The sequence below is a fragment of the Meles meles genome, chromosome 3 (assembly GCF_922984935.1).
Source record: "Meles meles chromosome 3, mMelMel3.1 paternal haplotype, whole genome shotgun sequence".
Classification (NCBI taxonomy): domain Eukaryota; kingdom Metazoa; phylum Chordata; class Mammalia; order Carnivora; family Mustelidae; genus Meles; species Meles meles.
In genome coordinates, this window is record NC_060068.1 from 96,796,623 (window position 1) to 96,823,676 (window position 27,054).

At 38.6% G+C, this 27,054-nt stretch overlaps 1 protein-coding gene across 4 annotated transcripts in view; it reads right to left on the reverse strand.

The window, feature by feature from the left end:
- Nucleotides 1-27,054, reverse strand: part of MAP3K1 (mitogen-activated protein kinase kinase kinase 1) — an 80,347-nt gene that overhangs the window by 36,270 nt on the left and 17,023 nt on the right. Inside the window, exon 1 of one of the 4 annotated variants that reach the window (XM_045998640.1) lies at nt 4,418-4,468. The exons of the other annotated variants lie outside the window; for them this stretch is intronic. The gene's annotated coding sequence lies outside the window, so the exon portion shown is untranslated. Of the gene's footprint in view, nt 1-4,417; nt 4,469-27,054 lie in introns of those variants that run through there. 4 annotated transcript variants of the gene reach the window in all.

Consider the following 27,054-nt stretch of genomic DNA (forward strand, 5'->3'; position numbering starts at 1 on the left):
TCTTCCTGAATGATGTGGCCTCCTTAAAGCTGGCATGATTTGCCTCTTCTTTCTGCTTGTTTGAAAATATTGTAATCACTTAAACCAATTTCTTAATAAATAATAGGGGATACGCATACTAGTACCTCAATTGGTACATACATACCGGATTATTTCTTCACAACAAATGCTGTGAAATGGAATTGCTGGGTCAAATAGTACACAAATTAAGATTTTTGGTGATACCGGCATATTATCTTCAAGAAAATGTATCTTCTACTCCAAACCCCCAGGTCAAATTGCCAATTTAGCTGGTCTGTACTAACAAAAGACTCCTAAGGAGGCTTCTTCACTTTGAATCTTACTCCAATCCAGGCTTTACAGAGTAGCCAGGGTTACTTCCTCTATTAAAACCCTCCAGGCATCCCTCTGGGTTGAACTAAAATTCAAAATGTTTAACAGGTCCTATGTGGCCAGGCATCACTTGGTCTTCCCTCAACTGAAGTAACCTAGACCTCCCCCCTGCTCCTTGTGTTTCTTTCACTGCCTGAAAAACTCCAACATCTCTCCTGCTCAAGACTTTTGTACAGACTGTTTCTTGTCTACTCTTCACCTTGTTCATTTCTACTGACTTTTTTTTTTAAATTTTTTTTTTTCTTTTTTACAGAGAGGGAGAGAGAGAGATTACAAGTAGGCAGAGCAGCAGCCAGAGAGGGGAGGAAGCAGGCTCCCTGCCAAGCAGAGAGCCCGATACGGGGCTCGATCCCAGGACCCTGAGATCATGACCTGAGCTGAAGGCAGAGGCTTAACCCACTGAGCCACCCAGGCGCCCCTCTACTGACTTTTTAACTTTTCTTCTATACCTCAGAGATGGTCCCAATCTCAGTTAGGAATCTGTAGTTCCATTCCTTCACACCACTGCACTTTTCCTTTAAAGTGCTCACTGCAATTTGCAAACCTATTTCCCCACCATAAACTATAAATTCCATGAAGGCAGGGACCAGTGTTTTATCCATCATTCGATACCCAACAACTAACAATGTCTAACTTATGATAGGTTTCAAAGCATATATTAAATGAACGCTCATTTATTAACATCTTTGGCAGCCCTAAGGACCTTCCTAGTTTTAAAATTGGGGGGGGGGGGGGCTGGGTGGCTAAGTTGATTAAGCGACTGCCTTCAGCTCAGGTCATGATCCCTGAGTCCTGGGATCAAGTCCCACATCAGGCTCCCAGCTCCACAGCTCCACAGGGAGTCTGTTTCTCCCTCTGACCTTCTCCCCTCTCATGCTCTCTCTCTCAAATAAATAAATAAAATCTTTAAAAAATATATTTTTAAAAAATTTTATTTATTTGACAGAGAGAGAGAAAGAGCACAAGCCGGCAGAGTAAGGGAGAGGGAGAAGAGGCTTCCCGCTGAGCAAGGAGCTTGATGTGGGACTTAATCCTAGGACCCTGGGATCATGACCTGAGCTGAAGGCAGTCACTTAACCAACTGAGCTACCCAGTACCTCCCTAGTTTTAAAATTTAATGACTACTCATGTTAATCTTTCTATAGTTTTGTATTTAATTAAGACTACATTTGCAATTTAGATTTTATTCAGTGGAGCAATTTTTGTTGCTCCTAAATTAATCTGCAAATATAAACCAAAAAGTTATTTCTAATGTTTTAATAATCATATATTATTCAAAAATGTGTATTTTTTGCATTTTAGTATTTGTGAAATCTGAATATTTCTTACAATCAAATGTAATTTATGGTAGGGTTTATATAAGATAATGGTTCAATTTATACTCAATGGGATCTTAGATTCAATAAAATATACAGTGAATCCTGTCTACTTGCTAGGAAAAAAGTCATGTGTGTCTGTATATAGCAGTCATGTAACTTCTTATTCAATTAATATTATAGCCATAACAGGAAACATCTTTTTTTTTTAAACACAAACTAATCTAAACAGATAGTTGCTAAATCACTAGGAGATTAGAGGGCCTCTAATTCAATTTAGTTAAGCAACGTGAGTGTTTTGGAGAGTTATTTTTGCATTAGTACGTACAACCAATACCTGTTATTTTAAGCAAAGTAATAGCTTCTACATTTCTGACCCTTTGACAAAACAAACATACATATTTTGGGAAACTGCTTTTAAGACTTTAAAAATAAATGAAATTTTAGCCAGACAAATATGAGAAAATTAAAGATTGTTACAAATTAAGCTTTATCCTCCTTTCCTGTTTATTTAGAAAACATGTTTCTTGCTTTTTTTTGTTCTAAACATTCATCAGAATGAATCTTTGATTAACCTAGAGCTTCAAAGAACCTTTCTCCTTTGAAGTTAGGCTTCTTGTTCTGGTCCCTTTCTAGACTTACAGAATTTACCTGCTAACAAATGAGATGGTTCAATGGTCCCTTCTTAATGAAGCCACTTGGTCCCTGCCTGACCACCTGTGGTAGCAAGTACTGTTAACTGGACTGTCACTCTTACAGCTCTCCTCTCCGTGAACTTCTACGAGGTGATTTTTTTCCCCAGGTCTGCTTCTAACTCTCTGACTGACCTCACTGGTATCATATACCAGACCCTCTTCCTGGAGCCCCTGAAACACGAGCCACCACTTCTCAAAACACTTACTCTTCTTAAAGCATACCAAGGTGTTTCATACCTCTCTGGTACTGCAGATGATTTTTTTTTTCTTGACAAAATGACCCTATCATCTTACATGTCTTCAATAAAGAATTTCCCATTATCATTCTATAGCAGTTGCCACTCCCTCCCCACTGAGTTAATATTAATTATAATACATTATAAAGTTGAGTATTAGTTTAAGTATCTGTTTCCCTCATCACATTGGGAGCTTTCCTGGGACAGGTTACAACATCTTACTTATTTTTCTGTCATCAGTACCAAATGTCCTCGACAGGCCACAAAACACACCTGAACCCAAGCCAGAGGGTCTATCCAGCAACAGACACCACCCCTTCCAATGGTGGTGCCTGATGCTTGGGAGTACCGTGCTTATTCATCTGAACCCATCCTGCACTCCACAGTTGGCTGGCGCAAGAATGTCCCCTGGTCCAAAGACCCTCTATACTGAATGGTACTGTACTAACCAGATCTGCCCACTATGGGTATGTGACTGTAAGATACATAGATCCTGTCCCTGTAGGAAGAATGGCATTGAACTAGAGAAAAAGAGCAAAGTAGCTAAGTAGGAACGATAAGAAAAATAAAGAAGAAAGAGAAATTAGAAGATATGGTTGGCAATAGAAGTAAGGGAAAAAGCAATGCAAATAAACTTAAGAGTTGTACCTGGGTCCCACAATATGCTGTTACATGATCAGAGCTACTTTTAAACTTCCCTGGTTGGTGAATAACCAATTCTCCAGAGGTCAAATGTATGCACTGCAATGGAGGAAACTTCATGGCTCCATTTTACATTGCACTGAAATAAACCCTATTATGTCTCTCTTCCCGCCATCCCCAAAGAGCTTGACTACAGCACTAACACAGTACATTGCTCTGGCACACAGAAGACACTAGAAAAACTCTCGGAAATAGAATTCTACCAAGTTAATTATGATTTTTAAAAGGTATTTCTCAAATGGTTCATCTTTAGCATGGATGTATGTTAGTCAACAACTAGTGATATGGAGAACTAACTGCCAGACTTATATCATAATAGAAAAAACTAATGTTACATGCCAGGCAAGGTGTTAAGTGCTTTATAGGTATTTACATGTACTTCACCCTCCCAATAACCCTATGAGGTAGTTACCATCTGAGGCTTGGAGACACTCACTTTACATGCCTGGGGTCATACAGTGTATAAGGAGCAGGAGCAGGATTCAAACCCCGGTCAACCTGACTCTTGACTGCTATGGCAGGTCACTGTCAACTCTGATTCAACATCAGATACCTGTGCTGTTTATCAACCTGATGAGAATACAAAGTTTAAACAAGTATTTACAATGGTGACTATTTTAAGAATTAAAGCAGCATGTTCTCTTCATTAATAGAGCACTTCACTGTAATAAGAGTATGTAATGATCACATGAAACCTTCCTGGAAAGTAATGGGAGTTTAACTTTAGTATATATATATATATATATAAACATTTCCAGAACAGTTCACATTATGGATAACTTTATATTGAAAGAAACTTAATTCTTTCACTGTCCAAGGACTCTCAAGGAACTCTGGAAAATACACTGGACTGTCTAGAATAGGTACAATTCAGAGCCACCCAACTGAGGTCCACTTGGCCAAGGGGAGAGGAGAGCAAGCGAGGAACTATCTTCCAAAAGAAAACTAGTCTGTTGTGGGACCCTTAAAATTTGAGTTCCCAGGTAAAAGTCAAGAGAAGGAATGATTTAGTTAAGAATGGGGAAAGTGTGTGGTGAAACATAAGGCTAACAAACAGAGGCTAACAATCGCTTACCATGGACAGGGCACTGTGCTAACAGCTCCACATGGGTCACCTCAGTCAATTCTCATGACTTGGGACTTTTACTGTCCCATTGGCAGGTAAGAAAAAACAAGGAGGTTAACTTGTTTTCAAGGTGATAAGGTCTGTATGTGAAAAATACAGGCTATAAAGGGATATTTATATACAGGATATAAATATATGATTCCACAGTCTTGCCAAGCAGAGAGCCTGATGTGGGGCTCAATCCCAGGACCCTGGGAGATCATGACCTGAGCCGAAGGCAGAAGCTTAACCCACTGAGCCACCAAGGTGCCCCCAATTCCACAGTCTTTTATATCCTTCAGGTCAAAAGGAAAATGAGTACTTACAAATGCTGACCAAGATCTGAGTCCAAAATATCCATAAAAACTCTATTTTCCCATAAGATAATTTCTCGAGTATAGGCTCTTCTGGGCAGCAAGAATGAAATAAAATCAATGGTCAGTCCAACCCTTCCACCTTTGTAATACGACAATTATGACGTATCTAATATTTTACATATGAAATAATAGTATATAAAATGGCTCACATGTATATGATAATTAGTCCCCAAAAGACTTTATTACAACTTGTGCTGGGTACTATTTGACTCTGAGAACTAATGATGGCACAATTCCTATTTATTTACAATGAGAAAGAGGAACTGCTTTTTTCTCCCCATAAAGAGTAACCATCGTCTCTTTAGCACAACAAAGGACTACTGATTTCTTAATATGGGTATGGCCATGGATAATCAGTTTTATAATATGTGGAACCTCTATCAGAAGTTTTTACGGGGAGGGAGCTATTTCTAGTATTGTACAAATCTTCCTATTTAGTCCTTTGAGGGATATAGGCACAGAATCTCACCTTCAAAAAGCCCACGTACTGGTTAACAACATCAAAGGTAAAATAGTATGGAGGCCAAATAACAAAGATAATAATATAACTTATGGTCAACAAGTATTATTACAAGTAGTTAGTTTAATACCACCTTAGTGATTTTGATTGATTCTATTTATAAATTATTCCAAATTATTTGTATGTACTAAAATTCCATTTATCTGATCTCATGTTAAAATGGCACTTCATCTGAGCTTTAGATTAAATTATTCAGTAAAAATTACAAAATTTTGTAAAGTTGAACATGGTATAGAAACGTGAAGAGTATATATGAAATTAGACAAAATGAAACCAACAGAATATATTAATGGGTAATCATACTGCAAGTGCTTGTTTACTCTCTGACTTAGGCCAACATAGACAAGGAAAGTGCAAGTGCTTTGAAGGCAGGGCCTTTTCCCCTGGCGTGTCATGTAGCTACCAACAGAGCACCTAGAGCAACAGATCCCATGGGCTCCATAAATAATTGCTGATTCAGAGTCAGAAGTAGCTGGTTATCATTTCTAATAAACAATATCTGGGAAATAACACTGCAGATGTAGTATCCAGGAGACACACACAGCCTATTTAGCCCATAACTTCTATCATAAATTAGTGTTTCTGGGACATAAAAACAATTTCAAAGAGAACAAGAAGAATATTCAAAAGGTTTTCTGACTTCTAAATTAGTAATTTGTAAAATATTAGCTTAACAATCATTATGCAAATGACTTTACAAAAAGCAGAGAGCTACTAGACAGCATCAAAGCATTAAAAAAAAAGATTTATGTATTTGGTGGGGGGAGGTAGAAGGAGAGGGAGTCTTAAGTAGACTCTGTGCTGAGTGCAGAGCCTGACATAGGGTTTGATCTCATAACCCTGAGATCACAACCTGAGCCAAAACCAAGAGTTGGACACTTAACTGACTGTATGTAGGTGGGACCGAGGCGCCCCAGTATCAAAGCATTTGTAAAGGTAGCAAATCCACATGGAATTTCTTTTGGCAGTCAATTACCTATTATCTAGTCTATGGAGTAAACTACATGCCTCAAAGGCTCCTTTTAGAGAATTCAAGTGAATCAAAAAGAAAAGTGTATTTTGGGACACCTGGCTGGCCTAGTCCATGGAACATGGGACTCTTGATCTTGGGGTTGTAATTTTGAGCCCTACGATGGGTATAGAGATTATTTAAAAATAAAAGATTTTTATTTACTTGACAGAGAGAGACACAGCGGAGAGGGAACACAAGCAGGGAACCTGGGAGAGGGAGAAGCAGGCCTCCTGTGGAGCAGGGAGCCAGATACAGGGCTTAATCCCAGGACCCTCAGATTGTGACCGGAGCTAAAGGGAGACACTTAATAACAGAGCCACCCAGGCACTCCTAAAAATCAAATCTTTAAAAAAAAGTGTATTTTAACTACATAGTTCTTTGTTATATGTTCTTATATATGTGATAAATATGTATGGATATATTTAAAGAAATTGAAACTCTACAGAATACTGAATAAATTCTAACGGATTGATAAGTCAATTATTACTGGTAATTATAACTGTTTTAAAGTCAGACATCATTAAAAATGTTTTTTAAAAGTACATAACATATTGGTAATTACCAACTAGAGCAATATCATGATGAATGGGGGATAAATTGTTAAGTGAAGAAAGAAAACATTCTAGGTTTTCTTTTATGAACTTTTTAATTTCATTCTACTCAAAACTGTTTTATGATTAAAAGGCACTTTTCTTGATCACAAATACCCATAGCAATATTCAAATAAGAGTTTGATAAAAAATTACTTTGCAGGAAAAGTAAATCTTGTGTAATTAACACACAAGCCTTTTGGATGGACTTCAGTAGCTTCCAAAGTGACTGACATGCTGAAGGTAAACACCAAGGTTAGACTTTCAGGTAGATAGGTTTACACACCAGTAAACATCATCAAACTGAAGGGGTGTGTTACCTGTGCCTAAGAACTACGTAAACCAAGAACAAGATACAGTGAAAAATAGTGTTCAAAATCACTCTTAAAGGGGTGCCTGGGTGGCTCAGGTCATGATCCCAAGGTCCTGGGATAGGCCCCACATTGGGCTCCCTGCTAGGCGGGAAGCCTGCTTTCCCTCTCCCATTCCCCCTGCTTGTGTTCCTACTCTCCCTGTCTCTCTGTCAGATAAATAAAATCTTAAAAAAAAAAAAATCACTCTTAACACTTGGCGTCGTCCCAGAGAGAATATAAAGCAGCAATGCAAAAACTTGGTTAAGAAGTTTCCTTGGTTCATCCATGTATCTCAGAAATGTAATGGCATATTAAAAACTACCAAACATCCAAGTTAATGAATTTACCACAAACAGATCAGTCTAATATGCAGTACTGATGACATCACAAGGTATGGAACTGTGATATTCTATCCAAATCTGGAAAAAAAATTTACTGTTCCTTCTAAATGTGCTGACAGATGAATGTGAAAATCAACAAATTTATATTAAATGAAAATATATAAACTTTATCAAGCCAGAGGATATTTAAGAATAATCACATGTACTGAAAGGTATGTAACTGTCTGGTCAAGAAAATGTCTACAAAAGAAGTTAAAACCTGCCAGGAGGCAAAAAGAATTTCAAGAAAATAAAATTTAAATTTTATTTAGAAAATAAATTTTTATATTTATTAAAAATAAATATATTTTATATTATAAATTTATCCTTATAGAATATGATATACAGATACAAATTTTATATTATAAAATTATATTATTTATATAAAATTTTATATTTATAAAATAAAGAACTTAAAGAAAATCTAAAGGAAATAAGGCGGCAAGCCAAATTAGTAATCAAATTAAGTTAGTAAGAAAAAAAAATCCTACAAGCTTAGCAATTTGACATCAGAAAATATGTTCATAAAAAAGCACTCAAAGAGAAAAAGCAGAGACAGTGAAGGCAGACATCTTTTCAAGATAATACCCCTTATATACCGGCATAAAAGAACAAATCACACTACAGTTAAACACATGCTTTGAGTTCTATAATGACTTGACTTCAGTGAAATTCACTGACTCATCACAAATTATGAACTAAAAAGAAGTAATATATATGGCAGACAAGTGAAAACTGTAAGAATGGTCAGAACTGAACAGAAATGACTTTTGTTGTTTTCTAAGATTCATCAACTCACGAAATATATGAAAATCTTACTGACAGAACACCAACGAATGTTCTTCTTCTAACAATGATGGACAAAACAAATGGACCGAAAAGTTAACTAGCTGCCAGTGGAATGTTTACTATGTATTTTTCGAAAATACTTTTTTTGCTCATCAAAGTAATGGCCTTTGTAACAATATTTCTAAATACTGCTATCCTGCCACCCATTTTCCAGAGAAAGGCTCACAGAATTCTCTTCTTTGCACCCACAAACTTGGGAGAGCTACCAGGTTTAGTGTAAACTAGTTTCTCAGAGCCAGTGTTTACAAAGGGAGTTTAAGACCAATATGGTCCCATTTCTTATTTGTTCCTTTCCAACAAAAACCCATGAAAGTTCAAATACTTTTAATCTTGAAGCTTTGTATTCTTTTGATATTCACTGCTAAAAATTCCACTGTTTATTCCTTCCTTTGTGTGTCCTTGATACTTGACGAAGAACCTTTAAAAACCTTTGAAAAAAATGGGATGTATGAGCATCCTCTTCCTTAATTGTTGAACATAGATCAGTAAGCAAGGAAAAGGATGCTAATATTTTATAGTATTTGGCTAAATGTGTATTTCCTTTCAAGAATTCCCCTTTTGTGCTACATAACAAATCTAGGGTTGGGAATGTCTAAATAACAAATGATGCATAAGTATAGTGAGCTTTTATAATACATTAGAGAAGTAGATTGGAACTCCCTATACCACCACTGTGAGACAGTTTTCAGCAAAGTACTGTGTGTCCTGTCCTCCATCTAGTACATAGTTCATGGTACAAAGCAGGTAAGGGGACAGGGGGTTGTTGGAAGGGAGGGCTATTCCTTCGCCATTTTGCTTTTCATGGAGAAGATCCCAAATCAATGTTATATGGAAGCTCGGCTGTATGCTTTTCTTTGGAACCTTCTCCAGTGGGTATGCAACTGCATTTTTACTATGTCAATTGTTTTTCAAAAACCATGGCAGCTTAGTTGAGTATTCTTTTAAGAGACCAAATGAATAAGGCTAATAATTAGGAAATTGGTCTGTTACAGTACATATTCCCCTCTTTTAAGAAAAGTAGGTTTAGGGCGCCTGGGTGGCTCAGTGGTTTAAGCTGCTGCCTTCGGCTCAGGTCATGATCTCAGGGTCCTGGGATCGAGTCCCACATCGGGCTCTCTGCTCGGCAGGGAGCCTGCTTCCCTCTCTCTGTCTCTGACTACCTCTCTGTCTACTTGTGATCTCTTTCTGTCAAAATAAATAAATAAAATCTTTAAAAAAAAAAAAAAGAAAGAAAAGTAGGTTTACAGTTAAAATTAGAATATTTTGAGTGAATACCATTGATGTTAATAAAAACCATTGGGCTGTTTTTAGTGTTCCCAGATTAATGGAGAAGAGAGTATAGCACTGGATTACAGCACAAAGCCCTCTTACAGCCTTTGCTAGGAGAATGATTTCTTTCAAATGCCGCAGAACAGCTGATACTATTTCTATAATACTTCCTTCTAGTTGGTGGAAAGGCATGTTAACTGGGATGCTCAGAATGAGGAAGAATGACTTCCTGACAAATGCTGCTTTTCTTCTTTATGCTTTTAATACTAGAAAACCACTCTGTTCAATGAATGTTGGCACGTCTACTACATGGAAGCTCTGGGCTAGGCAACAGACATAGAAATACAAAGTGGGAAAAAGAGACAGAAGATAAGTGAGATAGGATCTCTATCCCTCCAGGTGCTTAGTCTAGCACAACACAGAAAATATGATGCCATCTCTGCTATCATGAAGTATTTTAATATATCATAAATAGCTGCAAGGATGGAGTGGATATCCATCCTTAATTTTATCTAGGGGAGTCCTGGGAAGATCCACAGAGGAGGTCATACCTAAATAATCTTAAAGGAAAGAATAGGATTGGCAGGCATGGTGCTGATTAAGGCTGAAAGATTTTCTAGACAAAAGATATAACTTTGGTGAAAACAATGTTCTATAAAATACTAAACAGTTTATGATTCCGCTGTTAGAAAACATGAAATAAAATGAAATTAAACAGGTTATTTAAAAACCTATGTGCTGGGGCACCTGGGTGGCTCAGTGGGTTAAAGCCTCTGCTTTTGGCTCAGGTCATGATCCCAGGGTCCTGGGATTGAGCCCCATAACGTGCTCTCTACTCCGAAGAGAGCCTGCTTCCTCCTCTTTCTCCCTGCCTGCCTCTCTTGCCTACTTGTAATCTCTGTCTGTCAAATAAATAAATAAAATCTTTAAAAAAAATAAAAGAAAGAAAAACCTATGTGCACTTAATTTTCCAAGGCAGGGGGAAGAAGATGCACAGCATTCCTCATGCTTAGTTGGCACAGAAGTCCCTTTGAGCCGAACTCCTTTGACAGAGTAGTGGTTTGGGGGATATACTATGAGAAATCCGTACTAAATCATCTCTACAGTCCCTTCTGGCTCAAATTAGTATGTCTAAGAAGAATTCAGAGAAGAAACTAATACTGGCTATCTTACTGTCTTAATGTAAGACTTCTCAAGCTATCACAAAATTCAGCATGTTTTTAATGCAACTAAGGCTCTAAGAATTCAAAATATGGGGGGAAAGATTACTTGACAGCCAGTTTCAGAAATGCGTAAAATCACCTGATACAAACCCATCCAAAGAGATGGGGATGTCAGACATTCACACTTCGCCTAGTCTATTAGCAGAGGCCAGAGTTTGTCACTAAGATTTGCCCCTTTCTACTCACTCTCTGCCAAGGACTTAGGTCCTGGGTGAAGATGAGACATCAGCCAAAGGAAAAAGAAAAACAAAAAACAAAAAACAAAAAACCCTGACAAGCCATTTTCTCTCATCTCCATATGACTCGAGTAAAGCCCTAGTGTATGAAATGAAACAGGGACCTGGGGGCACAGTCTTCACTTCACTGCAAACTCCCAGAGCTCTAGCACACTTGTGGGACCACACTTGTGTCTTTGGCACTGATAGCCGTGTTCCCGGTAGTGACTGGTGGGAAGGTGGTTAGAGCAGAAAGAGCATCAGTTCCCCGAGAGGAGCAGTGCGACCAATATGGCCAGGGGAAGCAAAGGCAACAGACAGGGAGGCGGCGCTGTCCAGAGATAGCTACAGGGCAACAGACCAAATGCATTCACTAGCCATGTCAGACCCACACTGGCGAGTTTAAAAAATATTGCGGGGGGTGGCTTAGTGGGATGTCTTAAGGGTACTGATGGGGGCAATAGCCACTCAAACAAGTAAAATCTGGATTGCACACATAATAAAACCTAAAAGACTTCTTATTCACCAGAGATGACATTAATTTGAAGGATATGTTTCTAGGATAGGGTAGAAACAGAAGTCATACCACACACCTAATCAAAAAGTATGGCACAGTGATAAGGGGAATGAACTCTGGAGCTAGACTGCCTGCATTCAAATCCAAGGTCTGACACTATTAGTTATGGCTTTGGCCCAAGGTATTTACGTTCTCTGTACCTCCACTTCCTCACTGTAAAATGGGGATAAAAATACCTCCCACATAGTGTCATTAGTAGGGTTAAATAAGCTAATGTACATGTAGAATGCCTAAAAGGAAGTTAACCTCCCTAATTCCTCCTATTAATTATATGATGCACTTTCCTATGTGCCTTTCACTGTTTTAAGCCCTTTGCATATAGTTCTCATCTAACAGAATTTTAAAGTGAATGAACATGAATGAAGCACCCAAATAAATTTATCTACTAAAATTACTACTAATATTGTTTATAATAATGATGTTGATTAAAGCTGCACTTTAAGGAGCATCCCCTCTGTACTAGGTACTATGCTAGATGTTGTCCATAGAGTGGCTCTAATTCTCCCCACGGCTTCAAGGTGAAACACACCATCCTCATGGTGGGAGCAAAGAAACTCTTACAGAAGGATCAAGTAACTTGACTAAGAATTCATAGTAAGTGGATTTCTGAGTTTTAAAACTGGGTTTATTTGGCCTCAAAGTCCCATCCTCCTCCTTGCACACTATGTTGGTTTGTATTTTCTTTTAACAATACATTAGTGGAAAACAGATGAATATAGCAAAATACAACTATGTTTTTCTAGTTTCAGGAGGTAACTGCTGTACAAGTCTACCAGGTAGTCTGTTCTCTGTGGGGTGCCAGGAGGAAGGCAGGGGGACAAACAACTATTTGTTTAATATTTGTTCCTGTAAAGTACATACATTCATGTACCCAACTGGAACAAAAATGATAAAATATTAACATTTACTAAATATAGGTGAAGTTTTATGGCTGTTCATTATACTATTCTCTAATATTTTCCCTCTGCATTTTTCTATATGGCCAAAATCTTTAAAAATAAGCACATGGTATGGAACTACTACTCTCTACATTTTGAGAGGCTTCAAGAACCAAAGAGTAAAAGGACTGGGGAGTTTGGAGATTCAGTCAAGTCCTAACTGCCATTAACCAGGTACGTGATTGTCAGTAATTCACAACCTTTCTGGAATTCCAAAATTTACCAAATCTGATCAGACTATAAGGCAATACTTCAGGGTCATCCAATGTGAACATTATGACTCATTTATTAATTCCACTAGTTACATGCTATAGTCCTAAAAGGGAAATATAATATCAAAAAATATAAACCTCAACATGACTCCTAAAACTCCCTTATTTGTTAAATCTGAAGGCTACCTCCTAATAGTTTATTTGTGCAAATTATTCTTTGCCGCTCCTACGATTTAGTAGCTCCCAGTATTTTAAACTGTGAGAATCCTTTCTTAACATCACCAGCACCATCATCAGCAAGGTACACATGTAGACCTGCAGACCCTGTGAAAACTTAGGCTAGAAAATACTAAACATACAGACTCTGTATACTTGATGGTCCCTATCATAAAAGCAATAAACCTAATTATGAAAAGGGATGAGTATTATATTAAAAGACTCTCGAAGCTCTCTCAGAGGCACCTGGGTGGCTCAGTGGGTTAAGCCTCTGCCTTCGGCTCAGGTCATGATCTCATCGTCCTGGGATTGAGCCCTGCATCGCCCTGCATCGGGCTCTCTGCTCAGCAGGGAGTCTGCTTCACCCTCTCTCTATCTCTCTACTTCCCTCTCTGTCTATCTCTCTACTTCCGCCTCTCTCTCTCTCTCTCTCTCTCTCTACTTCCCCCTCTCTCTATCTGCCTGCCTCTCTGCTGACTTGTGTTCTCTGTCAAAGAAGTAAATAAAAAAAAAATCTTAAAAAAAAAAAAGCTCTCTCAGAAATGTCACACTGTCAGGAAAAACATTCAGAGAGACCACAAAACATGGATTTTTAGGTTGTTTTACATTAAAAACTCTGGTTTTTTAAAAAAAATGAATTAACCACAAATTTCTCTTTCTTAAAAGATAAAACCATTTTTGCATATTTAAGTGCTATAAGTCACGAAGATGTTAAGTAGTGTAGCTAGAAATGATAAATGAAGCATGGATACTTTCTGGCCAAGTCTCAGCTGCACTTGTGACAAAGGCCAATCTGCATTCTAATTCCCATGGTTCCAGGGCCCTCTGCAGCCACACAGACCCTTTTTGTCATTATCTGGTGTCATAATTTCAGAAATGCTTGATCTGTGTCATAAAAGTGATGTTTTGCTTTTCTAAAACGAAGGAAATCTGGGATATGTTAATATTTAATGTCATTTTGAATACTAACCTGAAAACCCAAACACTGCTAAAATAGTTTCATTTTGTATTATTAAAAATTATGTTTTTTTGAGGGGTGCCTAGTAGCTCAGCCTGCTGAGCTCCCAACTCCTGATTTCAGCTCAGGGCATGATTTCAGGGTGGTGGATTCCAGCCCCATGTCATTGAGCTCTGTGCTCAGCAGGGAATCTGCTTTAAGAATCCCTTTCCCTCTCTTTCCTCTGTCCATCCCCCACCAGCTTGTGAGCTCCCTCTCTCAAATTAAAAAATATATATATATTTTCAGAGAATGCGTGTCATTCATTCAGCCAATTATCATTCCTTACTTATGTAATAAGAGTAGACATCACTATAATTTACTTTTTTTTTTTTTTTTAAAGATCTACTCTCTTAGATACAATTTATTCTTTAAACTGAAAGCGTGACTAACCTTTGGTTAATTACATCTGGTATTTAGAACACAAGCTTGACATGTTTGGATTCGACAACATAAATCTTTTATTTATTTATTTTTAAAAAGATTTTATTTATTTATTTGACAGAGAAACACAGCCAGAGAGGGAACACACGCAGTGGGAGTGTGAGAGAGAGAAGCAGGCTTCCCCCTGAGTAGGGAGCCTGACTCAGGACTTGATCCCAGCATCCTGGGATCATGGCCCCAGAGGAAGGCAGACGCTTAACAACTGAGCCACCCAGGCGCCCCAACATAAACATCTTATATGGAACAAATTCTAATGCCCTACACTGTATGTTTTTTTGTTTTTCAGTTCAGGATTTAATACAAAATATCATTCCTCAGTGGGCTGTACCATTAATCTATCTACAACAGCAGGTATAAATCAATCTGTCATACAGTCTAGTTCCTCTTGAAAAAAATCACTCTCTACTTATATAGTCCAATAAATAAGTGGAAAAAGCTGCAAATGTTTGATGCCTCGCAATAAATTAAGCCAAAACACCACAAATGTGCCAATAAACTATAAATAATGGTCATGTAAAATTCTCAAATAAAATCTTTTAATTCTGTTACTGGTGTGTTTGCTGGTGTTCATGTTCTCAATCTTTCACTGATGAGATAACATCTTGTTCATAACTACCAAAAGTACCAAAATGGATTACTGTGAAAGAGATATTTGGGTTTCCAACTTGACTTCAGGTATCTCCCCAAATGACTTACGGCCAAGTTGTGATCAAATAATCTCCGTATTATTATTCTCTAGGTGACTGAGGTCTTCCCACCAGACGCTGAGACCAATGTCATATGTTCCTTACTCCTCTTCAGTTATTCCTTGGAATAATTTCTTCCCACCCATTTGCCCACCTATTTCCATTCAATGAGTGTACACATACCCATCTTTTTTAAAAAAATTAACATAATGTATTATTTGCCCCAGGGGTACAGGTCTGTGAATCGTCAGGCTTATACACTTCACAGCACTCACCATAGCACATACACTCCCCAATACACATACCATCTTAAAACAAAAAACTTTGGGCCAATCAGTACATTCACAGGAAGGTTTTGAAACTTGCAAAGTGCTGAATCATGTTTATGTTTATGTTATGTTTTCTACAACTGGTTTTGGAGGCACAAACTTCCTCTACTCATACTAGCCACCTTATTTATTTAATCCATTGGATGATGAGATCAGGAGTGAACCTAACTTCTTTGTTCACTGGCTTGGCATAAGCTACCTGTTTGTAGTTAAAAAAACAACAACTAAGAATTACAACATGAAACAACATTCTAGAATGGAATGACAGGAAAGGAAAAAATCCTCATTCAGTAGGTGGCACTCTTTCCTTAGAAATGTAATTTAGGCAACTATTAATATCAAAGATGTCATCCACCCCCCTACTTATTTTTTTTTTCATTATGTTATGTTAGGCACCATACAGTATCATTAGCTTTTGATGTAGTGTTCCATGATTCATTGTTTGTGTATAAGACCCAGTGCTCCATGCCATATGTTCCCTCCTTAATACCCATCAACCCCTCAACGCCCTCCCCTCTGAAACCCTCAGTTTGTTTCTGTAGTCCATAGTCTCTCCTTGTTTGTCTCCCCCTCTGATTTTCCCCACTTCATTTTCCCTTCTTCCTCCTAATGTCCTCCATGCTATTCCTTATGTTCCACATGTAAGTGAAACCACATGGTAATTGTCTTTCTCTGCTTGACTTATTTCACTTAGCATAATCCCCTCCAGTTCCATCCATGTCAATGCAAATGGTGGGTATTCATCCTTTCTGATGGCTGAGTAATATTCCATTGTATATATGGACCACATCTTATTTATCCACTTGTCTGTTGAAGGGCATCTCAGCTCCTTCCACAGTTTGGCTAAATGCTATGAATACTGGGGTGTATATACCCCTTCTTTTCACTACATCTGTATCTTTGGGGTAAATACATAGCAGTGCAATTCCTGGGTCATAGGATAGCTCTATTTTTAACTTTTTGAGAAAGGGGAACCCTCTCACACTGTTGGTGGGAATGCAAGTTGGTACAGCCACTTTGGAAAAAGAGGTATCACTTTAAAGAAAAGACACATTAATTCTGATATCGTGTTCCAAATATAGTCGAATTATTACTTTCTGTCTACCTAAATAATGTCTTGCTCATTTCAACAGAATTCTGGAGGTGTTCATAAATATGCCATTTTTTTTTCACTGTAGCAAAAGCTACAATTTAGAAGAGCCAAATAATTGCATTTATTTTAAAATGGCAGGTTCTGACTTACTTAGCCTAGTATATGCTTCAAAAGACAGTCATTATAACCATTTCTAATTTTAATGACTTCAGTTATAAAAAGAATAATCTGAATGGAAATGGGGCAAAAGACTGTACTAATATATGGGGCGCCTGGGTGGCTCAGTGGTTTAAGCTTCTGCCTTCGGCTCGGGTCGTGATCTCAGGGTCCTGGGATCGAGCCCCACGTCGGGCTCTCTGCTCAGTGGGGAGCCTGTTTCTCCCTCTCTCTCTGCCTGCCTCTCTGCCTACTTGTGACCTCTCTGTCAAATAAATAAATAAAATACTTTTTAAAAAAAGACTGTACTAATATAAATTATCATTTTCTTTACTGCTGTTTAAGAATGTGGCAGCATGTCTTTTTCATAAACATGCATGTGAATATTCTTTTTACTTGGAATAACTTTGACTCAATTTATTACCAATCTGGCTGATACTTAACCTTAAAACTTTTAAGTTGAAAAATGGGAACAAAGTTAACAATAAAATGTAATTTATCTACTATACAGAAGAAAAAAAATTAAAATAAAATTTGTCTAGTTTTCTTTAGGAATATCTCTTAGTCTCAATGTCCTTATCACTGAAGTTCTAGGATCACCTTTACCTTAGAGAAACTGTCCCAGATACTGCTGTTAGCCTTCCCCACTAGTCACACAGCCCCTCTAACTCAGTCTGAGGTTGGGGTGAGGGATGGATCCCTCCATCCCCACTGAGTAAATAGTACTGTTATAATGGTCTCTTACATATCTGTCTCCAACACTTGACTGTGAGGGCAAGAAATGATCCTTGAGGGCAGAAATGGGTCTCAATATGTTCCCTGCCCTAGCAGAAAGCATATAGGAAGTACTTAATAATTTTTTTATTTAAAGATTTTATTTATTTATTTGACAGAGAGAGAGAGAAAGAGAGAGAGAGAGATCACAAGTAGGGAGAGAGGCAGGCAGAGAGGAGGAATCAAGCTCCCTGCTGAGCATAGAGCCCGATGCGGGGCTCGATCCCAGCACCTCAGGATCATGACCTGAGCCAAAGGCAAAGGCTTTAACCCACTGAGCCACCCAGGCACCCTGGAAGTACTTAATAATTAAGTGCTCAATAAAGGAACAGGATGATCATTTCCCTCATGCTGTATTTTTCTTAAGGGTAAGGCCCATGTCTTACTCGTCTTCCATTCTAACAGTACGGACCTTCTAATGCTTGGCACCTGTACATAGCAGGCTGGAAGAAGCAACGCCTTTTCAATATAAGCCTCTAGACCAGAAAGATCCTAGGATGTAAATAAGCTTCACTGAGACCTTTGTTTAAACCAAGTATCCACCATTAGTTCTAGGGACTGCAGAAAGAGGGGAAAGCAGGGATCACTCTTTGTGAAGTTAAAGATTTCATCCCCTGTAAAAGCAATCAAGAACCATGAGCCTAGACATCTGTATTTCAGTGAAAAAACTTTCCAATAACTTTGGAGCTTACCCATGAGTCTAATTTTGTTAATGCCTGTTAATTTTCCTATGGTTAATAAGAATAAAAGGTCTTGAAGAAAAGCCCAACAGGTTTTGTGTCTGGGAGGGGAGAGGCAGAAGCCATGAGACTACATCTTACTGTGAGGCAAACTCAGAGGGAACTAGCTAAGGGGGCCAGTGAATGGGGTGTGTCCAGGGAAGGGGCAGTGTTGGAACCCCAAATCCAGACTCCTCAAACAAGGGTTCTCCTAGTTTAGGGAGATATAGGTGGCAGGATGCATTTGAAGCCACAGCATAAGCATGAAAAACAGACCATCTATTTCTAGAATGCCAATTTTATTCTAAGATTTGGGAGAGGGGGACAGTGAAAGTTTTGTGTTAATAATACAAAGATGACTAAAACAAAATTCAAAAGAATTAATTAATGTAAACCTGAGTCTATAGACTTGAGAATCAATTTTGTTCATTATTCCAAGTAAGCATTCTCAGGATGGCAGACTGCACGGGACACTCCTAGTTTCTTTCTAACAGAATTGAATGGATGGCCAAAGTGTTCACCAATAAGCTAAAGCAGCTGTTCTCAACCAGGTTCCAATCACAATATGATATTTACATAAACAAGACACAACAAAACTTAAAAAATTGTTTAGAGAGTGTAATTTATCGATGGCACAGCAACTAGCCATATGTAAGCAGTAAGTCACCCTCTACCTAAGGCAGAGATAAGATAAACTGCATACCTGCCAAGTATAAGCCATCTCTCTACCACTTTCCATCCAAGAAAGCCTACCAATTATGCAATGTACGTAATATTTAGAGGGATATTTCTAAATATGTTCTGAAGTATTTTTCTAAAAATATGTAAAAACTTTGATACTTTATTATTACCAAGGAAGTACTCTTGGATCCCCTCGCCAGCTGCATCGCTGCACCACACCTTCAAAATCAAAATCTGATTGGCCAGTCAGGTAAGCATGCTGACCAAGTTAAAAATGGGACAATGACACTATTTCTATGAGGTAACTACATGTGACAATTAGGAAGGGGTAGAGAGGGGCGCCTGGGTGGCTCAGTGGATTAAGCCGCTGCCTTCGGCTCAGGTCATGATCTCAGGGTCCTGGGATCGAGCCCCGCATCGGGCTCTCTGCTCCGCGGGGAGCCTGCTTCCTCCTCTCTCTCTGCCTACTTGTGATCTCTCTCTCTGTCAAATAAATAAATAAAATCTTTAAAAAAAAAAAAAAAAAAAAAAAAGGAAGGGGTAGAGAAATGTAAGGAACCCCAAGAGGGCTGGGAAAGAAAGCAATCTTCTGAACACTTGGGGCATGGAAAGTCACTTAAAAAAAGTGTTCCTTGTCATCTGTAGGCAAGTCCATAAAACATGAACAAACTGTGTACGTAGAAATCATGAAATGGGTTCCAAGTACACTTAAAACAAAACACTTATGTTTTGTGAGAACATAATCTCTGTAAGAGCAGGGATTTTTTGTCTGTTCCATTGCTGGTGTATTCCTAGCACTTGGCACACAGCCAGATGTGTTGAGTGAGTCAATGTTTTGCTACGTCATGAACTATAATAACTTAAACACAGAGAAAATGCCCATCTACATATTTCATAACCATGGCAAACTTTTAATCACAGACTGGCTTCCTATTCACCATTCAGTCAAGTGCCCTCCAAGCCTCCTCCTCAAGAAATGTCAGTGTTTCAGAAAAGCAAACTCGCTACTTGAACAACAAAACCTCCTCTCTCTGCTCCATCTCTTCAGCCTATAAGCATTCTTCCTTCTCCTAGCCTTCTATACAAACCAACCAAATCAATCCTGAAACGCTTCTTTGCCTTTGCTAACCCGTAGGCTTTCCCCCTCTCCATGAGCTTCTCAAGAGGAGCCTGTGCTTCCTCACTGCTCTGTCACTCCCTAATGAAGCACAGCAGCTCTGATGCCCACCGCTCCACTAAAACTGCTGGTCAGGAGACACACACCGCCACCCTTGCATTCCTTGCACTGCTGCTGCTGACTGTTTTCTCCTTGGACAAAGTCCTCTCTCCTGCCTTTTGGGTATCATCTGTCTTGTGACATCTCAGGCTCCTTTGCAGGTTCTCCTCTGCTCTCCTGCCAGGAAATCCTGGCACTCCTGAGAAGAAGAAATCTGAGCTAGGGCTTCCCTACTATTTCAGAGGTCCACATATGAGCCAGGGCCTATCTGTAATGGAATTAAAATTGCCCCCAACGACTCCCAATTCATTCCTCAACGCTCAGCAACTGTGAAAGATTCTGAGCAACCCAGGGTTCAGCTGAGCAAAGGTATCCTTTTTTTTTTAAGATTTTACTTATTTGACAGAGAAAGACACACCGAGAGAGGGAACACAACAAGAGAGGGATCACAAGCAGGGGAGTGGTAGAGGGAGAAGCAGGCTTCCCGCTGAACAGGGAGCCCAATGTGGGGCTCGATCCAGGACCCTGGGATCATGACCTAGGCCTGAAAAGGCAGACACTTAACAACTGGGCCACCCAGGCGCCCCTGAGCAAAGGTATCCTTACAAACACTCATGAGAAGCCATGAAACTTCAATTACAAAGTTGAAATTATTATAACTGTAATAGATAAAGATTAAGCATATCTTACTTTTCACAAGTTATTTTCTTAAAAGATGTATATAAATAAAACATACCTAATAAAATAACTTTTAGGAGTTTGATGCATCATTCTTGTTTTTTTCCTTGGGGGGTGTGCGTATGTATGTGCCAACTTACACTTTTTTAAGAGGCCTTTCTTAAGGCATAGCAGTATTCCTTTCTTCATCTTTTTTCTTCACTGCCTACATCATTCGTACACTAAAAGGATAATCAACAGGCAGCATTTATGAAGCTGTCCTCGTATCCAGCATAAGCATGAATACTGTCAAATCCAGGTAGAATGGACAACTACTCCTTTTTTCTCCAAGAGTTTTTCTTGAAACTAGCTAACAGGAGTCAATAGCTAGGGAACACAAGAAATGAATCATCTTCTTACCTCCCCAACTGAGTTCCTAGCACAGTATGCAAGTATGCCAGTAAATATGGACTGAGTTGAAATGATAATGTAAGTTTCTATAAGGAGCACATATGTAAGATGTATAGGTCAGCAAACACATTACCATTATTTTTAAGAAAACAAAATAAGAGAATAATGTACATTTCTTGCCCTGAAGATATCATTTTTACCTGAGTGGCATTTCTATAATTAAACTCAAAGATAATCTCCTTTGTTTGTGGGGGAGGCATAGGGTCAGGGAGATTACTGAATTCTCTCAAAGCCACTAAGCTCTTTTAATTATCAAAGAAGATGCCTGCTGAACACAAACTAAAGATCCTACTCTTAGTAGGCAGGCATTTGTTAACTTATATTACAGATAAGAACAAACATCAGTAAGAGAATAAATGGACTAGAATTCATTTAGGCATACCTATATATTGGATGGTAGCCTTAGAAACTAACATCTTTCCCCAAATTAGTAAATAGGAATAGTCAACAATTAAAATACACCTACTAAAAGAATGCTAAAGTCTGAATTGAGCTTTAATTTAAAACTACTGGACATGAAAACTAGTTATTTCTTTCAGGACTCACAAAGAGCTCTAATAACTACGTTTAGGTATAAAGAAGTAAATTCCAAAATGTCTGAAAACACCCAAGGCAGCTACCTTAGAGTATGCATTAGGACACTCAAGTGTAAGTTGAGGAGGGAGTATGTGCATATACAGCAGAGAGTCAGACTTTTCACTGTGTCTCTTCCTGATTCACTTGCTTGGGGAGGCTAACTGTTCTGAGGTATTCCCACCATCTGCAAGATGGGAATGATGGCTGTGTCCCAGGGTGTGGGGGAGATAAAGTCTGTGTGTGCACTCTCTGAAGGGTGAAGATTCCACAGTATTAAGAATGACCACTTTTTTTTTTTTTTTTGTTTTTTTGTTTTTTTTAAGATTTTATTTATTTATTTATTTGACAGAGAGAGAGATCACAAGTAGGCAGAGAGGCAGGCAGAGAGAGAGGAGGAAGCAGGCTCCCTGCGGAGCAGAGAGCCCAATGCGGGGCTCGATCCCAGGACCCTGAGATCATGACCTGAGCCGAAGGCAGCGGCTTAATCCACTGAGCCACCCAGGCGCCCCAAGAAGAATGACCACTTTTAATGCACATGTGCCCAAGCACATCTCCCATTCTGCGGACAAAGTTCTGTGTATTAAGGAATTCAACTACATTTGCAGCCTGGAGCCTACTCTCTTCTCTAGCAGAGTAAACAATGAAGTCTAAATTTATTTGTGTTCACAACTGGCCTTATTTTATAAGAACTTCACGTCACAATGAAAAATGTTAACATGGTTCACTGACGCTTCCTGTGTATTTTGGAAGATGTAAACATAATTTAAAAATCACCACCAGATATGATTTTTACTTCAATAAAAGCCAAGACAAGGAAATAAATAACGGATAATAACCTGTGTGCTACTGTAACTAAAACCTATCCTAATTTTAGTATGTATTTTTTATATATCACATATATATATGTATATATATATACACACACACACACACATACATATATATACACATCGTGTGTGTATAAAAGATTATTTAAAGCTTAAGGGCATAGTCAAATTATGAGGGTTCACAGCCAGACTTCACTGCCTAGCTAGCTGCCAAGTTACCTCATCTCTCAAAGTGTCTGCTTTCTCACTTGTAAAATGGGAATAAAACTGCACTTCACAAGGATAGTGCAAGGCTTAAGTGAGAGAAAATATATAATGCACCCAGTGGACCAGGCATGGAGGAAGCAAATTATTATTGCTCTTTCCAGTGAGACCAGCACACAGAAGTATGGGGCTGAACTATGAGCTGAGGGAACTCAGCACTGGCCAGCCGCTGCAGCCTGGCACTCCAGGGCTCTGCTCAATCCTGTTGGTGTAATCCCACTGTGATATTTAGAGAGGCAGGTGCTTGCACTCTGGAATTCTAAAGTCCTGGGACCATAAATCCTAGTGCATTATTTCTACCCTTTGAGAGCACTTTCATATACAATATCTCATGTGATCTTCTCCAATTCTGGACCGTAGGGAAAGTATTACTTCCAATTCACAGATGAGGACAAAGTCAAAGAGGGTGGAGTACTTGAGTCAATCTCTTGCAAAGTTGAGAAGACAGTACTGGGGACAGGCCAGATGGTGTGAGCCAATGCTAATACTTAGTCTACCACAATCAGCTCCTGGACAGCAGGTCAAATACCCTTCAGTTAAAGACACGTGAAAATTCCCTATACAATACCTGAAAGGGGAAAGAAGGAATCAGACGTGTCCATAAGAAACTCTTGAATATGAACCGCAATTTGATTAGGCTTTTAATTTTAACTGAAACAGGGGAAAAGTCCAAGTTTTGTATCAGAATAATTTTGGTTTTCAAAGTACTTTCCATATTTTCTCACCTTTAAGTTGGGCTATTTGATTCCTGAGAGGTCAAAGAAGAAGTGTCATGGAATTCATTTGTTCCACACTTTTTTCATTAGTCCTACATAAGCAATTGTTAAGTATCTTGAAAAAGACTAGAATATTCAAAGTTGTTTTTAATGTTTAAAGTTCTAAGAGAAAGAGTTAATGACTCCAAATATCATTTGATAAATGCAGAAGTGAATATGCTACCAATTTTTTGAAAGGGTAGTCCAAAGCCCCACTGACAGTCCAACTAAACTTGAATTACAAAATGAACAGTTAGGAAAACATTAAGTTACAAATCAGGAGTTAACAAAAAATTAAGGCCTGAGTCTTCTGTGGTCCATCTCCCTCTGTCAGAGTCTAACTACCTTGTAATAAATAAGCCTGATTTAAGTTTTGTAGTTCACTAGTTGTAAAGATTGACTCTAGCTGATGTGGCTACCGCTGCCTCCAGTAATGGTCCCTTCTTTTCTCCATCCACCCATTCCTGATCTAGTTTCCTAAAAAAGTTCCACTGGTGACTTCTATGCTCCAGCAAGGCAGAACAGGTCAATATCCTGAGCAAGTATTATCCAAAAGCAACTCTGTGGTATCTATACTGACCTAGAGCAAGGAGTCCACCCCAGCCTCAGCTGCAGCAGACCAGAGGACCCCTCTTTGCCCAGGATCCAGGGTGAGACCCAGTGATGTTTCCTTCCCAGACTTATAGGAGAGACCCCAAAATAACTACTGAGCTGCTGGGCAGAAAATGAAAGCCACAAGAGCTAAGAGTGCTGACTTCACAATTTCCTTCATGACACATAATCCTGGAGGAGAGGTAGTGATGGTTGGCTGTCAGGTCTTCAGTGTCCAAATCCCAGATTCTTAAAACATCAGTCTAGGGGTGCCTGGGTGGCTCAGTGGATTAAGCCGCTGCCTTCGGCTCAGGTCATGATCTCAGGGTCCTGGGATTGAGCCCCGCATCGGGCTCTCTGCTCTGCAGGGAGACTGCTTCCTCCTCTCTCTCTGCCTGCCTCTCTGCCTACTTGTGATCTCTCTCTCTGTCAAATAAATAAATAAAATCTTTAAAAAAAAAAAAAAACATCAGTCTAAAAACCCAGGATTTTATCCCATTTTCACAGGTAAAAGTGCTGTAGAAGAAAGAGCTGGAATGGTGAAATTATAAAATTTCCAAGGATATCTTCATGGTTAGTGGAAAGAAGACAGAATATTGTATTTTAAAAGATTTGTTTCAGATGGCTAACAACACGTATGGAAAAAAACTGAACATTTAAAATATATCCCTTAAGCAGAAACTTTTTATAAAACATAAGTGCTATTACCAATGTTTTTGATGCAAGCAATCTCCCTTAGTACCCCTAAAAAAAAAAAAATCAATCCTAGATTAGGTATTTTTTAAAAAATCAATTAATTGATAGCATGTACTTTTCTAGGTCTTTGAGCTAAATTCTGTGACAGAGTTAAAAACAATCTGACTTCAGCCAATACAAAATGTAGCTCCTGTGCTCAAAGTAACATACTGGGGCAGAAGTAACTCAACAGCATGAGGACAGAAAATCACCTAGGAGTAAAAGTATGGGATAAGCAACTCAAAGCATAGAGCAGATTGACTGCAAAGGCAAACCCTATCAATGCTCAATAAATGATTTATAAAGATTTATTTTTAATAAACAACTGAGAAATACATGAAAATGTATGAATGCAGTGGCATTATAGGAAACTTGCTATAGCAAAGAATTCAGTTCTTACTGAAGACCCTGTAATATCAAGTCCCAGAACAACTCGTCAGCATGAATGAAAAGGCAAGACCTACATGTGTGTTGGGGGCTGAGAGGGGTGAGGGATGTATAATGTGTTACAGGCAGGGACTATGAAACACAGGCAGAACTCAGTAAAAATAATTTCATCTTGGTTCAGTGTATGGTCAAACGTATTATCTACTTAGATAAGAAATTTCTACTAATTTTAGTAATTAAAACCTGCAACATTCACTATTTTAGGGAACCTTCGTTAAGAATAAAGCATTGTATTACACAATGTAATTCTGAGCACATTTCTTTTTTTTTTTTTTTTTAAAGATTTTATTTATTTATTTGACAGAGAGAGATCACAAGTAGGCAAAGAGGCAGGCAGAGAGAGAGAGGGAAGCAGGCTCCCCGCTGAGCAGAGAGCCCGATGTGGGACTCGATCCCAGGACCCTGAGATCATGACCTGAGCCGAAGGCAGCGGCTTAATCCACTGAGCCACCCAGGCGCCCCGAGCACATTTCTTTACCAAGCTGCTGTATTTGGAGATAAGCTGACTTCAGACACTAATGGTTTTTTACCATTCTACCAAATTTGGCCCAGGAAGTAAGAGGGAGAAGAGAAAGCAAGAAGTTCTTGAGCATAAACCTTTTCTCTTCGGTGCCAAAACTGCCTTTATGGATCTAAGCCCCAAGAGGGAAGGTTTTGTTCTCATGCATCTTTGGCACTATTTAAAACTCCTAGCAAATCCTCCTGCAGTGGAGGGAATGTTCCACCATGCACTTATAAAACTGAAGGATGAGTTCAGTTTGCATTATGCAAATGACAGTCTTACCTGCCTTATCAGTGGTAACCAAAACTATAGCAAGTTATCATAATCAGTCACAATAAGCTAGAAGAATGGTGCTAATGCAATAGAGACTCAAAAGAACTTGCTCTATTTCTCATCACAGCACATCAGGTGAGTGTAGCATACAATAAGTGCTCCCAGATGTGTGAATAACTGATCCCAACATTCAGAACTAAGTGTATGGGCTGTGATGGAAACAGGAAGGGTCAAATATTCCTCATGACCAGGAATCTAAGACAAACAATATTAGTGTTGGATGTGCTCAGCAATCAATTAGAAGCAGCTTTAGTTCTATATAAGAAGAATAGCAATGGGCCAGAGAGTTTTCTGTGGATATGCTTCAAGTTGGTACAATCACAATGATTAAGTCAGTTAAAAAGTCCTACTCTACATCTACTTGAAAGTCAAATTTTTCTATAACCTGAGCCCCAAATTATTAGATTAAAAAAATTCACAGTGAAACTCATATTTACTAGGAACTGCCAACTCTTTTCAAAGTTATGTGAAAATAACCCCGCCCAATACAATTAAATTTGAATTTTCACAATCAGGAAACAATACAACTAAGCATTCACCAAACAGCACATTTTAAAGTTTTAAGTAAAAAGGAAAATATATATGCATATGGACATTTATGGGAAGAACTTTATAAACACAGG